Source organism: Nomascus leucogenys, chromosome 4 (genome assembly GCF_006542625.1).
Source record: "Nomascus leucogenys isolate Asia chromosome 4, Asia_NLE_v1, whole genome shotgun sequence".
NCBI classification, from domain to species: Eukaryota; Metazoa; Chordata; class Mammalia; order Primates; family Hylobatidae; genus Nomascus; species Nomascus leucogenys.
Window position 1 is genome coordinate 118,929,537 of NC_044384.1, and position 6,006 is coordinate 118,935,542.

Genomic DNA, 6,006 nt, shown 5'->3' on the forward strand with positions numbered 1-6,006 from the left:
TCTCCCATCTCAGCCTCCTGAGTAGCTGGGATTACAGGCACCTGCCATTATGCCCGGCTAATTTTTGTATTTTAGATGGGGTTTCACCATGTTGGCCAGGCTGCTCTTGAACTCCTGACTTCAGGTGATCCGCCTGCCTTGCCTTCCCAAAGTTCTAGGATTACAGGCGTGAGCCACTGCGCTCAGCCTATTGCCTGCTATTATAAAAGTTGTATTGGAACACAGCCACACCCATTTGTTACTATATCATCCACAGCTGCTTTTATTTTACAACAACAGTTGAGGTGAGTAGTTGCAACAGAGACCACATGGCTCTCATAGCCTAAAATAGTTACTATCCGATTCTTTAAAGAAAAAGTTTGCAGACCCCTAGACTAGAGCACTGTCTACAAAACCCTCCTAAGGGTCATCTGATCGTCTAGGGAAAGACAATTTTCTTTGAGTTAGTATTTGTTACTGAGTTGGGCCCAGATTCCGTAATTAAGGTATTAATTATAGAAAATTGGTAAATTGCAAATTATTTTTGTTAGAGGGAGATAAAAATGATTTCTCTGTGTTAGAGTTCATCACAAAGCTAACAATTTTATTGTCCGGTAAACCATAAACCAGTTTTGGATTTAACCTAGCAATCTTATTCTAGCATTATTTTTTTTCTTTCACTGAATACACACACACACACACACGCACACACACATACGCACACACACACACACACGCACACACCTCTCATATCTTCCTATAAACCAGTTTTACATTCTTCTGATTACTTGACTAATACATTAGGTAATTTTTTTGCAATTTTATAACTTTGATGTATTTGACCATCAGCAGTTAGTTCTCATCCACATTGACTGTCTGTAGATTTTTGAAAGTTACAACAGGTACATAGGTAACCAAAGTATAGAGTTTATTTGGTGAATCTTCATCCTCATTCTGGATAATCGCACACGGATTCGGTATGAGACATTCCTTATTCCTTTGGCCCAGACAGCTTTGTTGAGCCTGGTAGCAATGCACACGTCTGGAGCTACCATCTCCTTCATGGCAAATTTCCGAATCTCTTTGAGTGCCCAAGGGGCACACTTCTTGAAGCACACTCCATGGATGCGCTTGTGAATGTTGATGGTGTATTCTTGGGTCACCACCTTGTTGATGGCAGAACGGCCCTTTTTCTTTTGGCCACCCTTCTTTGCGGGAGGCATTCTGCCGTGTCCAAGCTGGCAAGGCAATTTTTTTTTATTTTTTTATGACAAGGTCTCACTCTGTCACCTGGGCTGAAGTGCAGTGGCACAATGGCACGATCAAGGCTCACTGTAGCCTCAACTTCCTGGGCTCAAGCAATCCTTCTACTTCAACCTCCCAAGTAGCTGGGACTACAGCTATATGCCTCCACACTCAGCTAATTTTTTTTTTTTTTTTTAGAGTTGGGATCCAGTCTGGTCTCGAACTCCTGGACACAAGGAATCCTCTTGCCTGGATTACAGGCATGAGCCCAGCCTATTAATAAGTTAGATAAATCTTTGAAGCATGCTTACTATATGCTTGTATGAAAGTTATCTTTTTAATTTTTTGAAATTTGTACTTTGACACCAATAGGAGTTACTGCCTCCTATATTACCTCTCTGTTATTATTCTCCCTCAATCTCCTCGTTACCCAGACTTGAAGTATTGGCACCTGCTCCAGTGCCTTTCTTACTCTCTAAACAAATCAGTCCTCAAATCTCACTGGTTTTACCTCCAAGGTTCTCTTGGTGCCATCCCCATGATTAACGTCAGAGTTTAAGCTTCTATTCCCTCTCTCCTGAACTTTTACAATAGCCCTTACTTGGATCTCTGTAACCACTGCGCTCAAGGCTGCTAGAAAAATATCCCCAAGGAAAAGCTCCTATCGTTTCACTCTCCTTCCTAAAACTCGTTGGGGGTTCTTCATTACCCAACAATAATGGAAAGGCCCAGTTCCTTAGCTTGATTTTCAAAGCGTTCCAAAATTTGATCTCGAGCTTATATTCCTTAGCTACTCTGTCCTTCCCTGCTCCCTTCATTCACTGTGCCTATGCACACTTTCTTTGCCTTCCTTCATACCGCCCTACTGCCTGAATACTTTCTGCCCTGTATCTGTATGTCCAAACTGAAGTATAGTTTAACCCCAACTTGAAGCTCCACTGTAGTGATCCTTTTAACTGAAAGTTATTTCTCTCTGCTCCGAATCAGCAACATATTTAATTTGTATCTCTTCTATAACACATATCTCTTTCTATTTTGTAACATAGTCCTTTGTGGACATTACTGTGGTATCATTGTAGGATAGTGTCTATAATCTAACTTTGTATCCACATTATTGCCTAACTGTGCTAATACCGGTAAGAGGGCCAGCTGAAAAAATTAAACTCTGAACCGAAAAAGTAGTACTGAGGCAGAATAGGCAGTCAAGGAAGTGCCCATATCCTCAGGATGCAGCAACTGTGGTGACCCCAACAGTCAACACAATAAGCCTCAGCATTTGAATTGTGATTGAACTCAGTCGAGCAAAGCTATCTTCAGTAGGAAATTTCTTCTGCAGAGAGCATAAGCACTTTGATTTTGCCTGTCCTCAAACTGACCTTTTGCTCATTATAATAGCAAAAAACATGCCCCTGGGTGGAGATTTACGATGCCAATGGGACACCTAAGGGATGAACATGCGTGCACAGCTACTGCACATGTGCAGCCAGAGGACCAACCAGAAGATGCTTACTACTAGGTTGGTGCAAAAGTAATTGTGGTTTTTGCATTTAAAGTAATGGCCAAAACCGCGATTACTCTTGCACGAACCTAATGGTAACACTTCTTCCCACCTCCTTATGAATAATCATGCAAATAATACATGATTAGCAATAACCTCCAGCAATAATCAACGTTTTCTCATCCTTATGAGCAGCCTGCCCTGAATTCTCTCTCTCTCAGGGTGTGACATCTATTCTGTTCTTAGCTTTCAAAATTTTTTTTCTTTTGCAAAAAATTATGCTACATCTCTTTTGCTGTGTGTCTTTTATTTAAATTCTTTTAAACTAAGAAGACAAGAACCAAGGTCTCGCAACAGCCTCCAACACTAACACATTATTTTTTGAATGTCTGAAATCCCATCAAATTATGTTTCCCAATCTCTCTCTTCTTGTGAATGTTTTTCTTTCTTTTTTAAAAAATTAAATATCTAATTTTAAAGGAGAACAGTGAATATTCTTTAAAGCCTAAATTTAGTGTATCTTCCTTTCTTCTTTTTGTTGTATTTTTTTCACCATAAGTAAGATTTCTCATTTCAACATAGTGAGTCCCACCATTTGACTATTGCAAGTTGTTTTATTCATTAATGAGGGTGACAGTTTTCTGTGTGAATATGCCCATCAAAAGAATTTCCTATGCAAGTATTTGCTCATGAAGCACTAACATGTTTATTTGGTCTTTCAATTTACAAAGAAAATGGGAGGGATGCCCATTTCTTTACCTGGGTGAAATATTAGTCTGTAAATCCCAGGCACCCCCAAATCAATCAGAGCAAAGAAAATACAGCACCTCTACTGTCTACTACACAATGGCTTTCACTTTTATCACATTATAAAACAGTGTTTCTCTATGTGGATGGATTTCTTCCCAGATTCACATGAAGAGCTTGTTACAAAAGTATATTCCTAAGCCCCATCCACATTCAGAATCTTTGGGGCTAGATCTCCAAGAATCTTCGTTTTTAATTAACCTCACAGATGATTCTTCGCCATGTTTGAGTTTATGAATCACAGGCTAAATTTGTGTCTTCTAAAAATGCAAAGAGAAGCAGAGACCTCTAGAGAATTGCCTAAGTGTGCCCTAAACAAACCAAGAGGGTTGACGAAGTCTGTTTCATCGTCTCTCTTGTCTCAAAGTATTCTTGTTTCTTTGTAACTTCCTCCCAATACTTTACTTTGAAAATGCTCAAAGATACAGAAATGCTGAAATAATTGTACAGTGGACACCCATATACTTCACCTAGATATTACCATTAATATGTTACTGCAGTTTCTTTATTAGAGATCTTTGTTGTTGTTGTTTTTTTTTTCTTTTTCGGGAGAACGGGGTCTCGCTATATTGCCCAGGCAGGTCTCGAACTCCTGGGCTCAAGCTATCCTCCCGCCTCTTGCCTCCCTGAGAGCTGGGATTACAGGCGTGAGCCACCGCGCCCGGCCTGTTGTTGTTTTTTTAACAATGTTTTTTTTTTTTTTTTTTTTTGAGATGGAGTCTCGCTCTGTCACCCAGGCTGGAGTGCAGTGGCGCGATCTCGGCTCACTGCAGGTTCCGCCTCCCAGGTTCACGCCATTCTCCTGCCTCAGCTTCCCGAGTACAGGCGCCCGCCACCATGCCCGGCTAATTTTTTGTATTTTTAGTAGAGACGGAGCTTCACCGTGTTAGCCAGGATGGTCTTGATTTCCTGACCTCGTGATCCGTCCGCCTTGGCTTCCCAGAGTGCTGCGATTACAGGCGTGAGCTACCGCGCCCGGCCTGTTTTTTTTTTTTTTTTTTTTTTTTTTTGAGACGGAGTCTCACTCTGTCGCCCAGACCAGAGTGCCGTGGCTCAATCTCAGCTCACTGCCACCTCCGCCTCCCGGGTTTGAGTGATTCTCCTGCCTCAGCCTCCCAAGTAGCTGGGATTACAGGCACACGCCACCATGCCCGGCTAATTTTTGTATTTTTAGTAGAGACGGGGTTTCACCATGTTGGTCAGTCTGGTTTCGAACCCCTGACTTCAGGTGATCCACCTGCCTCGGCCTCCCAAAGTGCTGGAATTACGGGCGTGAGCCACTGCGCCTGGCCTATCACAAATCTTTTCTCCATCTCTCTAGTCATCAACTCATCTTAATTTTGGATGAATTTCCAAGGAAATTTTAGACATCAGTAGTGTCCAATTTGGGATGATAGTGACTTGAGGAATAATGGGGCAATGAATCCTTGGAGCCCTGGTGAAAATACAGTGGTCTTCTTTGTTGGACAGAATTGGTGGCATCTTGGCCTTGGGAGGACATTCAGAATGTATGTAATCAAAGACAGAAGGGTAGTTCTGGCTGGTTGTAGGTGGACCCTGCAGGGCAGTATCTACTTGTCTCTATTCATTTGAATGGGAGCTTTTGTTTGTTACTGGAAGAAGAAAAGGAGGTTTGGGGCCACGGAGAAGATGTAGCAGCTGATGGCAGTAGAAACCCCTTCTCTCTTCCATGGGTTTTGAGACTCCAATGGAGAGATGAGTTAGAAGCTGACGTTTTCTGGGTTAGTGTTTAGCAGCAAGGTTTCGAGTTAGACTGCTTAGGCCTGCATTCCAGCTGCTCCTGGCTGTTTGACTTTGGATATGATTTCAGTCTCTTGGCCTCAGTTTTCTCATTTGAAAATGAATGTAACCGACTTTATACTGTCGAACCTACTTTATATTGTTGTGAACATCCTGTAACTCAATCAACTTCAGTTGCTAAAACATAATTATATTCCTTGACAAGTTCACACAAAATTAACATATGTGACTGTAGCAGTTGGTGACCAAGAAAGAGACAAAGGAAATGATTTTGAAAAGTGAGACTAAATGGAATTTGGGGAGACGCGGGAGGGAGCGATTCTGAAAGTCCTTACAGACAACTCATTGTACTTAAAATGAAATCCGAATTCTTCCCTTGCTCTGCAAGGCCTCCACATTATCTGGCCTTTGCCTACATCTCCAACATCTCCTTTCCTCCCTACTTATTCCTAACGACACAGGCCTTTGGGCTTCAGATTGAGTCAAACTCATTTGGTCCTCGGGACCATTTGCAAAACTCATTTGCACTTGCATGAAAGGCTCTCCCCAGAACTTTACAAGCCTGGCTTCTCATACTTAGATTCTCATTCAATTCAAAGATCATGGTCCTCAGAGAGTCCTTTCCTGACCACTCAGTTTAGTAGTGGCCACTTAAGTAGAGCACCCCATTCTCCATCCTTTTTTCCTTCTCTTTCCCTCCTCTTTTTTTTTTAAAC

General features: G+C 41.8%; 1 pseudogene; it reads right to left on the reverse strand.

Annotated features, from left to right (window-relative positions):
- Positions 1-831: 831 nt before the first annotated feature.
- Positions 832-1,211, reverse strand: LOC100581869 (annotated as a pseudogene).
- Positions 1,212-6,006: the final 4,795 nt, after the last annotated feature.